The 16,623-nt window shown below is 37.7% G+C and overlaps 1 protein-coding gene across 12 annotated transcripts in view; it reads left to right on the top strand.

The window, feature by feature from the left end:
* Window positions 1-3,330: 3,330 nt before the first annotated feature.
* LOC130417724 (adhesion G protein-coupled receptor L3-like) overlaps window positions 3,331-16,623 on the top strand; it is a 200,379-nt gene continuing 187,086 nt past the window's right edge. For all 12 annotated transcript variants that reach the window (XM_056743545.1, XM_056743459.1, XM_056743500.1 and 9 more), the window contains exon 1: window positions 3,331-3,800. The gene's annotated coding sequence lies outside the window, so the exon portion shown is untranslated. The remainder of the gene's footprint in view (window positions 3,801-16,623) is intronic.

Here is a 16,623-nt window from a genome sequence, read left to right as displayed (position 1 = left end):
CCAAAAATGAAAATTCTGTCATCTTTTATTCACGCTCACGTAATTTCATACCTGTATAAATTAGAAACAAGAAAGATATTTGGAAGAATGTTAGTTATTTTCAGTTCCGGGACATCATTGACTGCCATAGTACGAAGAATTAAATGGTAGTCAAAGGTGCCCGAGAACTCTTTGTTTTCCTAAATTCTTCAAAATATACGTGTTCGAAGAACAAAAAAGCATTTTTTTTACCACTATGGTAGTGGATGGTGTACCAGAACTGAAAATTGCTAACATTCTTCCAAATATCTTTCTCTGTGTTCATTGGAACTCAAAAGAAATGTATATAGGTTTGGAACAACCTGATGGTTAGTAATCGATGACAGATTTTTTATTTTTGGATGAACTCCTTTAACATCAGGGACTGATTCAGGGTCAGTTTTATTGATGAGACTCTGTTATGACTCTTAAACTAAAACTCATTGTACTTCTATAAAGTCTGTTCCAAACAGCCTAAATCAGGCTCTGAAGGGCACTTCATGGCAAGACTGCCATGTTGAATTCATTCCCAACCCAGGTGCTGAACATTCACCAATTGAAAGGGTTTCAAAATATCCAAATGAGAGACACTTTTGGAACACTTTAGATCTTTCAAGCAAATAAATCAAGAAATCTAATCAATACATTACACATATTAATAATCATGATTTCTATATACATATACAAATAAAGACTAATGGGACACAGTGGACTATCGTGGGAATCCATTTTAATGTGTGCTGCTCAGACATAGCAAACTGTTAGCAAACCTTTACTGTTGATCAATAGCAATTTGTTTTTCTTTCGTTTAGCTCTTCTCAAAATTCAAGTGAGACTCATCAGGAAACCCACTTTACAGACAGTAAATGGCAATCGATTTTTTTTCAACCGACTAACTGTAATCGAATTAACCAAAAACAGGACCTTAGGGGATATTCACAATTGGTTATTTTATATGTTTTTACTAATTGGATATCCCATATCCCATCATGAAAAGATCAAGAGTACCGTAAAATCCTTCCAAGACTCATTTGAGATTCTGCCTGTGTATATCTGGTTGATCTCACCACATAAGCCACATACATTTAACTCCTTCCCAATGGAGTCAGAAATCATAGATACAACAATAAAACTTCAACATTTATTGGCATAAGCGTACGGTATAAGAGGCCGTCCAGGACATGAACACAACACTAGCAAGTGCACTTCCAGTATGCATAAGAAAGAAAGAGATTTTCTGTCATGATGCAATGTAGAACATTCAGCCTTATTACTAAAACAGTATTTTTAGCTTCTTTAAAAAGCCTCAACGTAATATGATTGCTATATGGTTGCTAAAAGTGTTTACGTAGTCAGCCTAGGGCACACAGGAAGCTAACCCTAGGCTAAATATTAGCAAAATACGGATGGTTACTAATAATTAAAAAATTAAAGATAAAATATATAATTAAATATGTTATAATAGAAAACTGTGAGTGCGTGAGTGAATGAGTGAGTGTGTGTGCCCTGCGATGGGTTGGCACTCCATCCAGGGTGTATCCTGCCTTGATGCCCAAAGACTCCTGAGATAGGCGCAGGCTCCCCGTGACCCGAGGTAGTTCGGATAAGCGGTAGAAAATGGATGGATGGATAATAGAAAACCTGATCTCACACATTGGGCAATTCTATACACTTAAATTAAGAGAACCCCTCTATTTGTCATCAGTTCTCGGCCAATCGAAACACATTTAAGAAGTTTAAAAAGAAAAATCACATAAAAATGAAATGGAAACTAGCAATTTGAGTCGATTTTGATCTTCTGGTAAGGCCTTTTGGTATTCTGCGCATGCGCGCTAGGCTGCAAGTGCGTCGTCAGGTGTCTGGACTGCCTGATTTTTTTGAATGGAGAGGCACAGTATGCAGCACGTCAGACACAGAGGAGGCAAATTCAACTTACATTAAATATCCCTCGTCGAAGTTCATATAAGGCATTTTATATGATGATTTCACATGTTTTCTTGCCTGCACAGACAAATTTAATGTGTGATGTGGTAACGGTTGTTATAACTCAACATCACTTGACTTTCCCAGCTTTGCAAACTGTCAGAAAGGACAAATGCTTGAATATGTCTATGTTTTGCTTTCATCTAACCACCGATAATATACTAGCTAACATAAATGAAATGAGGGCTAACAAGTTACATCTGTTTACAAGTGGCATTGTGAAATATGGCAATGACATTCACACTCAATACCGGAGTTAACCAGCACAAATTTTGCAAAGTAGGCTTCCATATAGGTTGTTAAGTTAAATGTGCCATACACTTTCCTCCAAAGGAGCCTGAAGTGCATTTTTAAGGTATAGCCCACATGGTTTTCAAGCAGTAGGCCTATATGCGTTCAATAGAACTGAACTTATGACCTTCAAGCTGCTAATGCAATGCTATTTCAATTGAGCTACAGGTACCCACAGGGCTAAGAGCTGTTATTATGAGGATTAAGGATTGAGGATTGTTTTCCGTTTGGAAAAACTCGTTTCAGAGTCAGCTGGTGAGTTCAACGAACTATTGCTCATAATAGACTAACAGTGGGAGAGAGAGAATTTCATTCTCACTGCTAGGGGGAGCTCTAGACCTTTTATTGTGCTCGAGCTACATCTTGCCTCAGCACAGGGTTGCCAGAGTTTCTTAGGAATTATCCACTAACTGTGGCCAATACATTTTCACAATCTCTTCTCCCGAGGACCTTTTCATGAGGGATAAACGAGATGTTTGTGAATGTGTTTCAAAATAGATAAACTGTCATTAGGGAATTCTAATTTTTCAAATGACTTTGGCATTATAATAGTGGTGTGATTCTACATTAATTATATATAATTTTGTATGTTGATTTTTGGTCTCTTCTGTCTTGAGTAAATGTGTCTCATTGTGAATGCGCTATGAAGGTGGTAAGGAGTTTTAGTCAATGGGCATTTATACGTATTATTGGTTTGTATTCCTCTAGCCTAAAGTGAGCTGATAAGACTGATATTAACATAAAAAGCAAACGGCTTCTAGTAGATTTTAAAGAGCGCATTACCCTGTTTGATCATATTTGATTCTTGTGGGATTTGTAGAATATGTGATGGTTTGTCTACTTGCTTCAAAATTATGAAATACTGGTTATTTTTCTTTATAAATAAAATATTTTTTTTATTATTTTTAAGAGTATTTTAAATAATATTAGTAATTTGCATTCACGATTGTAATCGCTTTCTAACGCACTTCTCGCATCCACATGAGTATCTGGCAACCCCCTGTAGCCCGCATTTCAGTCTGTGTATGCACTGAGATCGGACTGTCACCGTGCGCACATCGGCGCATTTACCGGAGCTGCACCTGGATTTCGCCAGCACGTTGTTTTCAGCAAATACTGCTGGAGAACTCTGGATGTACGAGCCTATATTTGTTGCTCGCTGACATTCGCTTTCTTTGGAAGACTGACGAGATGGGGACACGGCGTGCCGAGGTGGCACTCAGACACATGATGGGGATCCAAACAAGGAGCCTTTTTATTCTTGCTCAGTAGCTGCTGTAAAAGAATCGGACATTGATGACCCTGAGAGTGTCAGTTTGGACTTAACTTTAAAGAGCACGCGAGATTTAAGCCTTTTGCGTTGGAGAGAAAGTGTATCTCTGTTTATACTTGCGCGCAAGGACGATTTTATTGCGTAAAAGACTGATTGTGACCGGAGACTCGTGTGCAGGTTGCGCGCACCGGCGCTCCGAAAACCATTAATCAACAAGAGCTGAGCGAAGGCGCGGGTAAGTTCAACCTGATATTTTTGCGCACAGAAACATATCAGCAGTGTCTATTGTTTATCTTGAATAGGTGCATTGCTATCTGTAAGCCAGTAGGTTTTAAACATGTATAATTGGAGATAAATGACCTTTGGGAGTGTTTTGGTTACTTGTCGTTTTCCATTCCTTCACATTATGACAAAGGTGATCACCAGCCTTGAGTGACTCGCTTGTCAAAGGGCTTGTGCCAATAATATCATTTTATTTGTATGTTTTGGCGTTCATTGAAACGATGGTGGAGATGTTTTGGTTTTGTAAGTTCCTTCACCGCAATGCTCCATTAGATTATATGTATCCATTGCGTTCACAACACTCCTGTGCTCAAGGTAATGTTTCTGAATAACTGTTTTCACGTGCGTTTAGTGCAAAATAAATGAATTCACATCCTTTTGAACTTGTTTTACTGTGAACGTCTGGCGAGCGCAGCTGCGCAAAGGAGAAACGGGTGAAATTGACGCAGTCTGCGGAGAAACTGATCCCTCACATGCACGAGACCGCATGTTTTTATGGTCGGTGGGTTTATTGCACATTGCTTCAGCGTATTAGTCTTTGTTGTTGTAAGGAATCGAGGCTGGCCTTTATCAGGAGCCTTTGAGGGGACATTAGGGGCCATGTGTTAGTCTCACCTGAATGCTTGATTTCCTTCCAAAGCTACTTGAAAATCTAAAGAAGGGAGATTCACCTGCGTTCACGTAAACATTCCTGTTGTTCAGAGAACTAGAGTGAACAAACCTTTAAACTGTGTCGCCTTTTACAACTGGAAAACGCTTATTGAGGTATATATGCTCATTACTTTGGAGCGGCCAGTTTGGCACAGTTTTGGTTTGTACTAGAATTTTGGAATTTCAAAGTTACAGAATTGAACCATGCCAGTATCGACCCTGATCTGTCATCTGCTGTTTGTTGTACATGGTTGTGTGTGTCCACTTGCACTAACAGAGTCATCTCTCCGTCTGACATCCGGAACGCTGATGTCATGCCTGAATAGAGCGAGATGTTTAATGCCTTCTGCCTCGCTGCCTGCCCACTTGTGCTTTGCTTACAAAACGTCTTTGCCTTTGGCTCAACTATGCTCATAATGAAAAATATATGTCAATATTTTCATTCGTTGCTGCTCTTAAATTGCCTTTGTAGGGTTGCATTATTTCGACATCTAGGAAAGCCTTTGTTGGTGTTCCTATACCGTTGACCTCATCTCTGTGCTGAGTAGACGTCTGGTTGAATATTGCAGTTACCAGCCTTCACAATGACCGCAAAAACGCATTATTCAACCTAATGCGAACCAGCACGGTGTATACAACTGCACCATTGTCCGAGATGGTCTGAATGCGTGTTAATAACGTTAGTGTAACCCTGCAGTACTGAAAGCACAGTTTCTCATTAACTCCTCGACACAGTACGGGCAGTTGGCTGGAGTCACCTGATCCGGGCCGAGAGCTTTGAGAAATGTGCCGTCGAGTGGCTTCCTGTGTGCGTGCTCGTTCATTCGGTCTAAATAGGATTTGTTCAGTCACCCTGTTGGTGTCCACCTCAGCCCGCTGATGAACCCCCGCTTGTACTTCATTTTTCCCTGCAGTTCCTCGGATACTTGATTGATTACCCATGAATCCTTTGACCCGGACGGGTCTCAAATGAAATCATCGCAACAGATTAATCAATAAGTGTTGGGTCAGGGGGGTTGACCTGCGGTGTGCGTCATTTATGAGTGCGCGTGTATGATTGAGAAGTACCTCGCTGCCGAGTTCAGCACCGAATATTTTCCAGATGAAATGGAACATTCGTTTACGCGTGAGTGTGAATTATTGAAAGCAATTTATTACAGTGATCCAATAACTTGGTCTGTTCACATTTCCTTTGTTATCGGCTATTTACTCCCCAGAAAAGGAGGCGAGAAATCGCTTTTCTGATCGCATGATGTTTTTTCTCTCTCTATAAGTATGTCTCCAAACAGCTGAAATGAATTTGTGCATCTCTGCCCGTCCCTGGGGGCTGAGGCTTGCCGTGGCCACCATGTGTTTCACGGCCTAATGAGAGCGATTTATAACAGGGCGTTTTAATTCATGGCCCAGGTGACACAGAGCCCTGTGATTCGTTAAAAGCTTGTCGACTGTTTCCATATGGTCCAATCTCATTGGCCACTAATTCGCTGCAGCTCTCTGGAGCTTCATTTTCAGCCTGCAGGTTTTTTTACATTCTTTATGTCGGATTTTGTACAGCATACAGATTTTTTTTCTGCTATTATACATTAAGGATGTCGCAGGATCAGATTTTCACTTCGCGATTATCAGGGCAAAAATAATTCATGATAACAATGTTATCACAATATCTCTTTTGAAATGTTTTTAGAAAAGTAAATACAAAATGTTTTATTTTATTTACTGCAAATCTTAAAAATTTATTGCAAATCTTACAGTTTTACAACAAATCTTAAACCTGTAACAAATTTCACTCTCATAATATATTTTCAGTCATAGTCAAGTTACTATTAAAAATGAAATCTGTTGATTAAATATATGTCAAGAATGATTTGGTAATGAGACTATTTTAGATTTTGGACTATTTTCTGATTTGTTTTGTTTTGCCTTTCCAGTATTGTTTCTCAATGGGTTTCGCTATTGTATTATGGGATAAGACGTCATCACTTCAGTTTGCATCCTGGCATCAGTGTAAATACTCCCGACTTCACGGCTAATGAATAAATATCGTTTGCTCTGTAGGAAGACTGTGTTCTTGACATGCCGATCCAACGGTGGCTGGAAATCCCACTCGTCCGTCCTCCTGACAGACACAATTGAACGAGAAGTCTTTATCTGTTTTAAATAATGGCTCTGCAATGCGGCGATGTGAACTAGGAAACGGCTCGTTTCACAGGGCCACTTTTGTGTGCCTTTCACAGGCCTGGAATCAGTTATGAGGGCGTTTGGGCGGTTTGAGGAGCAGTGCGATAAGACGTACTTTGCATTCAGCTCAAGGCCACTGCGCAAGCCGAGACTCCTGCTTCACAGACTGATAAAGCAACATATCTCTGAGATTTATAAACACGGATGGCCTTTGTTTCTGCGGGCTGTAGAAGAAACTCTGTGTGTCTGCGATTGGTGGAAAGTTTTGGCTGCGTTGTTGTGGTGTTTTTGTAGTGGACAAGGCTAACTTAGAGAAGAGAAGTACCTCTATAAAAGAATAAATACCAAAATTCTTAAATTTAGGGTAAGTTTGGGACCAAATTTCAAAATCAAACCCATCTAAGTTTCTCTATTCTTTGCAAGACAAATGGTCAACTCATAAGTTAAAAATTGAATGCACTCTAGTCATCACACAAATCGTATGACTGAAAAACTGAAAGAATTGAAATATAGTACAGCAGTCATATTAAAAACTTTTAGATGTTTTGTCTTTTTATCATTGCTTGACATTTTCAATCATTGTTTGATAAGCTGTAACAATTTCATTCTGTTGGAATGACATGCAAGGCACTGAGTAAATGTTTCTATTGTTATAAAGTTTCTCTTCCTCTAACCCGGGGTTAAGCACATTGTGAAAACGCATTGTGTGTGTGAGAGGAAATGAAAGCACAAATGAGAAAATCAAAAATAACAGTAGAGTTAAATACTCTTTAGGCCCTCACAAAAATACCACGTTGCAGAAAATACCACGATGCAGAGTGATCTATAAGATACAGACTCTGTGGACACCAAAGGGCAGACAAACACAGAGGAGCGAATTCACAAAATGCATAAAAACTTACAGTGGCCAAAAGTGATGTGTTAAGGACATTTTTGCAATACTTGCTTTTAATGCCCCATCAGGTTAGATTCAAATATGAGGCGTAAGGTACAAAATGGAGAAATAAACATGATGAAGGTATTGATTTGACAAAATTATTTGGCAAAACAGGCAGAATATCAAAGAATGTGGGTTTTATTCTACTATACAGAAAAGGATAGAAAACAAAACTTTTACAGCAAAAACAATCAAACATTGACTACGATTTTATCAGTTATTAATATTAATATGTTAATCCTCCATTACTGGAGTTAACTGAAAATGTAATATTTAACTTTAATATTCCATACATATTTAATAATAATTGAATAAAAGGCAAATATGTTAATTGTCCTATGTTATGCTATTGGCCACTACTGTACACCCCACATTGAAAAGTAATACATAAAATATTGCCCTCTTAAGTGTGAGAGCAGTGCAGTATGTCCCGCACTAGAGAGATGTTCATTATAGGCTGTATATTTGACCAGTACAAATATTTGTCATGCCAATAAATCAACTTAAAACCTAACACTGAGAGAATGAGAGCGAGAATCACTCTTTAGGTCAAATGACTGTCTTAAGTGGCCATCTAACGCCTGAAGCTATTGAGTCTGGCAAGGGCTGGAAAATTATAGCTAATAACTGCAGGTGCTCATAGGCCCATTACAGAAACCATGTAAAAGTGTGTTTTAGGGCTGCGTGATGCTGAAGAGAAATCTGATACGCAAAATGTAAGATAAATAGACCGCTTTGTGCGTGTGCCTGGACTGCAGTTAACTTCTGTGTTTGTATATCGGTCTGGCTATTAAAATAACTATCTATCTTAAAATATAAAAAACTAATATAAAATATTTATATAAAATATTGATATTTCATTTGTTTTCACATTCATTTATATTATTATTTTACTGTATAATAATTCTATATTAAATAAAGGATTTGTTCAATTGGGATGTATTGTAATTTGATTAAATAAACTATTTGTTGAATGGGTCCTGTAGTTTTGTCACATGTAAAAAAACCATATGGGACATTGACATTTAGCGGTCGTGCTAGGTATCGCAGTCTAAATTCAAAATAATGGAAAGGCAAGTTTAGCCAGGTATCTATTCTTCTCTGTTTCGTTTGATTGTTATCAGAAATAATCCACGTATGTGTACCGGACGTTAAGGGCAGTCCACAAACGCGCGCATGCGCAGTAACGCTTGTTTATGTAGTTGCTTTGAAACCGTCTATGTACACATGTATCTATGCCAATGTCTATGTTAAACCTTTGACTATATATAACATTTTAAATATTTTGTATTTTACATGATTCATTTTTATGTTTATATTAATATCATTCGGTATGTCATTGGAATGTTGATGCAGTATATTGTGCAGTCCTGTGTGTGCTCGTTTTTTGTGTACTTTTGTTTGTGCGTGTTTGGTGTGGGTGATTTGGACATCATCAGCTGCTCCGTGTTTAGCATAGCCATTTGTTAGCTGGGACAGCAGCTAAATCTCTTTAATTAAATAAATCCAATCTCTCACCCAAGCCAGAACATTTATTGCTGTGGGCGGTGCCAGAGCACCTGTCGTGTGTGTGTGTGTGTGTATCTACGTGTATGTGTGTTTGTGTTGTCATCCTTGTTTCCTAGCCTCTGGTTTTCCTGTGTTGGCCACTAAAACTGCACTTGTCTCCAAATTTGCGTGAAAGGAATGAGATCGCTCAGATCAGGTCATTACATCTTATTTGTGTTTGTTATCCTGTTGTTGGCGATGTGTCCGGAAGTAAAACAGCTTGTTGTAGTTGAGCTGGTGTAGGTCATTTGTGACGTGAATACAGACATTTAGCTTCACAGCTGAGTTTTTGTCTTTAAGAGTGACATGTCCATGTAAAGCACAGGTTGCAGAAATGGACTGCATGTAAATCTAAATCATTTTATTTAAACTGATCATTCTTTCAGTGTTAATCTCCTTTTCTCAGTTTGAACCCAAACTCTTGCAATCTAAATTGTTATTGTCATTTTACAGATTTGAGTTCGGCTTTAGAAACTCTGAGTAGAGTAATAAACATGAGTGACTATGATGTGTCCCAATCTAGAAAGTAAATTTTAAGGTTTGTCTGTATAGCAGTGAAGGATGTGAAGGACTCATGGGTGGGTTCCCATTAGGGGTCGAACGATATGTGTTTTTCAGGGCCGATGTCAATATTATTAAAGATATAGTATAACTGATATTTTGAACCGATATACATGTCTCTTTAAAATTAAGAAAACCATGGTTACTAGATGTTTACTATAGTAACACCATGGTAAAAAGTAAGGACAGAAAGAAACAATACACGACAGAAAGAATGCGCTCCACTTGATACAATCGCTCTTTAAAATGAAACCGTTTATCCTCGGATTGGTGATTTTTTTTAAACTGAATCAAATCTTTCCTCTTTGTTTAGGACTGTCTAAAGAGCCTCCGCATATGTGCAGCGTGACATCAGACAAACGTGCAGTAAAACCAACATATTTTACAAAGAATCTTGCTGTTTTGTTGTGCCATTGTTTGGGGCTTGCACAGATCACGTGAAATAGAACGATCTGAGCAAGGATGTGATCACATGAAGCTGATGCGGGAAAACTCTACCTGTCTTTACTTTCATACATAGTACATAATAAAAGAATATTAATATTAACATTGGATAATTTAAAAGTAGATTTTAAAGCAGAAGCTTTCTTTTCTTTACGTTTCTATGATGAGTATTCACAGAGTTTTAGTCTGTTTTGAAGACGCGTTTCAGAAAGATGCACGCGGAGAGAAACGGCTGAAAGCACAGCCTGTGTATTTTCATTCTTTAACAAAAGCAAAACATTTAGTAGATAATGAATACTAGGGCTGAAACAATTAGAATAATTTTGTTGTCGAGTAGTCGTTTGATTTCACATGATGTATTTTAAGGGCCCGCAATAACGTGGTTTGACCTGTGGCACACTTTAGCTCGACTACCCTTCAAGAGGCAATGCAGTTGAAGAACATGCTGCTTGCCAATGCAGACTGAACTAGCAGAGCGATCTGTAACGATTGCCACAGAGAGATTTTTGCATCTTACACCTATTTCGCCTAAAATATGAACATATTAACCCACCTTCAGTCGGTTTATTGAGAGGCATGTATTTAATGTAGTGACAGGTATGGAGCCAGAAATCTGACAAAACATTTAGAATTTGAATTTTATAAATCTGAATTTAAATAAGTGTAATTGTACAAAATTGAATATTTCCTGACATTCGATATAGTTCTAGATATTATTTTTAATATGAATATTTAATATTTAAATTCTCAAATTTAATATTGAAAAATTCTAAACGCGGCAATTCAGATTTAAATTCAGATTCAAATACAAATTCAGAAATGGCTCAGCTGATAAGGTTAGCTTCCAGGTTCGACAGTGAAAAAGATCTCGGAAAAGTAAAATGGAGCGCTTTGGCCACAATGGCCAGTTATTTGTTATTACTATCCAATAAAAACTCCAAACATGCTGCTTTTTAAAGTGTAATGTTTTAAATTGTCAATAAAAATGGTTTAATTTTCACACAACGAGTCTTAGTTGAGACCACGCCCACAGGAGGACACGGGTTGATCGCTTGTTGCTGCAGCATAGCTAAGCTTATATTGCTTCACTCCCAGCCTTTATTGTTGATGCTTTTGCTGACTGTGTGCTTAGTTCACGCTCACAGTCAGCTGCCCCACTGTGCGCGATGGCTTCTAGCGTTTGTGGATGCATATACATTTGAGACATGTATACATTTTTATAAAGAACGTTTGTTGGTTCTGCACATGTGGCACGCTGCAATAAAAGTTATGTATAACATTTAATACTACAATTAAGAAAAAGTTTGTTAACTATGTAAGCTACAGACTGAAAAAAACTTTTGTAATAAAAATAGTGAGTTTTAAAATGCTTTTACTTTGATCCAGGACACATTAAATGACCAACTGAAACAATCTGGACACAACACGCGTAAAGATTTTTTCTTATGACTAGAACTGATTCCAGTCTTTGGCAGTCAGAAATACACCACACATTCAACGACTGGACATTCTGCTGAACCAACAAACCCATCGATCTATGTCATATTCCCATTTTGTCAGTAAACCAACAAAGATGTTTGTGTTATTAGATTAGATTAGATGATTAGATTCAACTTTATTGTCATTACACATATTCAAGTACAGTGTAACGAAATGTAGTTTAGGTCTAACCAGAAGTGCAATTAGCAAGTTCAGATATACAGTGTGAATAAATACAGAATACAATATTAGGAAAGAATGTTGCTGATATAACTTCCGGGAATGCGCAAACCGATATCCAAAAGCTCATGCCGGGTGAACGATGTGAATGCACAACTGTTCTGAACGAACAGGCCCGAGATGAGCAAGAAAAACACTATATAATTGCTAAAACTGGAGAGACGCTAAGCCTCGCGATGTTCACGCGCCGCCATCCTACGCCAAATCAAATTTATGCACTTTGTTTCATGCAGATAAAAATTTTGATAATGATAACAACCAAGTTGAATTTATTCCTCAATTTTATGACACGTAAAAAAATACTTAGCTGCATATTTTGGTTAAAGGAACTATAATGTAAGTTTGATAATATGCTGGGTAATATATATCTGGAAACGCCATACCTTAATATTCAGTTGCATTTTGCTGCATACGTTTTGCAGGCTTCTGTATAGTAGATAGAAAATCGGTTTATTTTTATTTCATTTAGACTCCGCTGTGTTCTCTAAAACACATAAACGGATAGGTTTTTAATTTTGCGTTCGGCAAAGTAGGCTTTATTTAGCTTAAGATGGAGGTGTGTTTGTTTGTTAGAGGCAAATCTTTTTGTTTCAATTGTACCTCATTGCTATTTGTACTTTATTTACCAATAAATAAATGAATAAAAGTACTGTAAAACAGCAGTCTTTCATTTAAAAATCTACATAGAAATAAACCAATAATAGCTTTATTTTTTCTCCTCATTTCTCTCATTGTTTGCTGTTTTCAGTCTTTAGCTGGGAACACATATCTGCCCAATATGAACAACTGGGACACAATTGGAGCATTGTCAGCCGTTATGATCAAATTCCATTCATAATGAGTGAAAATAAGAATTCATTAAACATGATTAATATTTACGACTGCCATGCTGGCTGCACTGGCAAAAACATTTCCTTTAGCCAAAGAATACACAAAATAATAGACAAGAGTACTATAACACACTATGTAAGATTGTATTTTTTCCGAGATCTTCTACTTTTCCCCTTCGAACCCGGAAGCTAACCTTACCAACTGAACCATTTCTGAATTTGAATTTCAATGTTAAATATTCTTATTAAAAATCAAATCCATAACTATATTGAATGTAAGGAAATATTCAACTTTGTACAATTATACTTTTGTAAAATGATTGTTTTGTCATATTTCTGGCCCCATACTAAAACATGTTCTCTTAGAAGCTGAAGTGTATAATAGGGCTGGGCGATGTTACAATGTTATCATATATCGCTGATGTCTCGCAAATATCCCGATGTCGATAACAACAGACAAATACCAGGCGATAATTTATAAAAATGGAAAATATGCGTTATAACATTATCATGCGATGTACGTTTTAGCTCAAACCTTAATGTTCATATGCCCAGGAAGTCACTAGCAGTGACAGAATTTTGGAAACACTGTTTTGTTTGGTCAGTTGAATGAGCTGCTGTTTTCTGCCGGTCGCTGCACAGATAGACCAAGAGAAGATGAGCTGCGTTGGCAAAGCAAAACCTCGCGTTGCTGTACCGGTGTTCGAATTGTCCTCTCCTGTCAGATTTTCCCGACCGCAGGGCAAAATTTTATATAATCTAAACCACATCAACAAAATAAATAGGTAGGATGATTTCAGTCCTACCATTTTAAACACATAAAATACATTTATCAGATTATCCTATCAGGAAAAAAGAAACATGTAGGATTCTAATTTTATAGAGACTACACACTTGTTTATTGTCCTTTAAATGTGTATTTTTATATGTTGCAGCTTTGATAGATGCTGGACTATTGTTTGTTGATTTAATACAATTTTACATCAAACTTTGTGTTCACTCTTTCATTTCTGTGCATCATGCAGACACATTTCTATATACTTTCTACATACAAATCTGTGGTCGTCATTGTCCTGTTGCCTGGCCATTTCTCTTTCCTGCTCCAACCTCTCTAATCTCTTCAAAAGTACTGTACATTAATGTTCACAGTATATAGCCTTCTGTATATATTGTTCATAGAACATACCGATTGTCATATTTTTATAGTACATGCCCATCGTAAATTATTTTCCTAATATCGTATTCTGTATTTATTCACACTGTATATCTGCACTTGCTAATTGCACTTCTGGTTAGACCTAAACTACATTTCGTTACACTGTACTTGTATATGTGTAATGACAATAAAGTTGAATCTAAAAATCTAATCATCTAAAAGAACATCCTCAGTGTGCCGTTTTCTCTTACGTGACAAATCTGAGGTGAAGTGAGGTGAAGATGTATCTGTGCAGGGAGAGGTTGTACGTCTAGGTGCAGCTGTCTGGGCAGGAGACAGGTCATGGGAACCGGTAAGGTAGGAACTGGTGAAGACACTGTTCAGGAGGAGGATGATGATGATGAGCAATTTTCAGAAGTGCTGGTTTCCAGCACTTTCAAAATGCTTTTCAGCCTATGATTGGGGGACACATTCTGTTCCTCCTAAAAGAAAAGAAAAAGAAACATTAAGTATTTGATGTGTAAAACAATGTAAACACCTCACTTATCAAAAGATATATACTAAACAATAGTGTGCTACAATAGTGTGCTATTTCAAACTAAACAATAGTGCGTTTGGTTGATCTCTTTCTCTATTGTTTGCAAGAGGATCACGAGTATGAATGCTTCAGCACAAAAACGTTTTTCTCTGTACATTTACTTAAATTTGACAGCAAATGTGGTACTAAATCTGAACGTGTTTGTTTGGCACTTGGCCGGTCCAAAATGAATTCCCTCCCAGTCTGTTTCCGCAGATTGATCGTCTGTGCAACGTTGCATGAAGTCAAAAACCCCCGATATGATTGGGTATCGCAATGATTTTAAAGTAAATTATCAATCATTTTTTTTTAACACATCCCCCAGCCCTAGTGTATAATTTAAAATTCTCCATCTGTACCTGCATAAAAGGATTAAACATCCCGGCTGAATAAACAAAGAACCCTGCCCACAATACCATAGAAAATGTCATGGATTATGGTAATTGAATTGGTTTTAAAGGAAACTACAATGGTCTAATGTTTATTGGTACTTGATGAATTCTATTGGTGGGAATAATGCCCAAAACACACTATAAAAATGAGTTTGTAACGGTTTGAATGAAAAAAGTTTATTGTTTATAATAGTAGGGATGCACCGATACCAGTATCGGGTATTGGCCCGATACCAAGCTCATGTAATGCGGAACAAAGCGAACGGAATCGAGGAATCCAGGCATAAAAACAGAATTTGCAGTACAGCACTAAATGGCACAGAATCTGGCAAATGTATTATTTCCTAACAAGAAATTAGCGCTGAACCGCTAACAGCTAATGTAACAGCTAACGAAATATTCAGATACTGTTTAAATATGTTTTCTGCTTGTTTTGCGTGACTTTGTGTGAAAGAGTGGTGCGTTGTGTATACTTTTCCAGTTGATAAGTTGTTGTGACTAGTCTATAGTCAAAGCGGTGAAGGGAGGAGAGAGATATTGAGACAGAGAGATGTGTCTACTTACAATTGGAATATGTATGGTGAATTCAAGTAAACTGGGACTTTCTGAGTCAACTCAATATCAAAAAGTGTTCTAATTGACCTGACTTCACCTTCGATAGCAGTGAAGTATTAAAGTGGCTGTAATTTCTTAATGCGTGTCAGGACACATCTTACATATCGGTCACATCGGGCAGAAGTGCGTAATGGGTGATATGTACACGTGAAAGGGCAATTTGCAGGTTATGGTATCATCGTGCTAGACAAAGATCCTGGAGAAAGAACGCAAACACAAAACTCTGAATAAATGCATTGGCTGAGTAACAAAAACATAACTCACAGGGATTCAATTATTATTTTAGTCAATATGTTGCAGAACGGACATATATTAGTGGTGGGCCGTTAACGGCGTTAACGCAGTGAGACTCTTATCGCGCGATAAAAAAAATGTCGCCGTTAATCTATTCTCAAAGTTGGGTTGGGAGCTGGGTCTATACTACGCAAGCTATGATGACTTTCACCTTGATATTTTAGCGCGGATGTATACCAGCTTAACTGCACTGTACGGAGCGAGAACAAGATTTTTCAACTCGCGTGATTCGCGTCATTCGCGGAAGCAGAAGCCGCCTCATCATCTCATAACCAGGGCTTCATTCGCATGATTCGCACAGCAAGTAGGTCTATTGGCTCTTTGCATTAACATATAAATCACTCGCGCTTGACACGCCATTCGCGTTTGGTCTGAACACAACAACACGTTACTGTGAAATTACCGCATCAAACGTGACGTGCTAACATGGATGCAGCTATGAAGTCGCCGGGTTTGCTTCAGGGAATATTAATTTTTAAGAAGCTTCCCAATTGAAACATCGACAAGACTAAGGTTGTTTGCACCTTGTGCAATGCGGATTTGGTTTAAAAAAACACTTTCTCTCAACAGGTAGTGGTCTAGCTTTAGTTGAAACCAGTAACTTTGTATTGAGATCTAATGTATTATGGCTCCTGTATGACATATCGCTTGTTGCTCCCTCACTCTTTGTAAGTCGCTTTGGATAAAAGCGTCTGCTAAATGACTAAATGTAAATGTACTGTAGGAGCTCTTCCAGTCTGAAGTACCACCTAAACGCAAAGCATCCCTTAGCTAATGCGAAAGTAAACACAAGTTCATCTTTTTGAACATAATTTAATTTTCATCACCAATTATCATAGTAGAACAGCTTTCTCAAGCAGTTTGTGATGCATTT

This window comes from Triplophysa dalaica, chromosome 1, assembly GCF_015846415.1.
Source record: "Triplophysa dalaica isolate WHDGS20190420 chromosome 1, ASM1584641v1, whole genome shotgun sequence".
Classification (NCBI taxonomy): domain Eukaryota; kingdom Metazoa; phylum Chordata; class Actinopteri; order Cypriniformes; family Nemacheilidae; genus Triplophysa; species Triplophysa dalaica.
The sequence above is the reverse complement of the archived record's forward strand: the minus strand, read 5'-3'. Positions and strand labels throughout refer to the sequence as shown.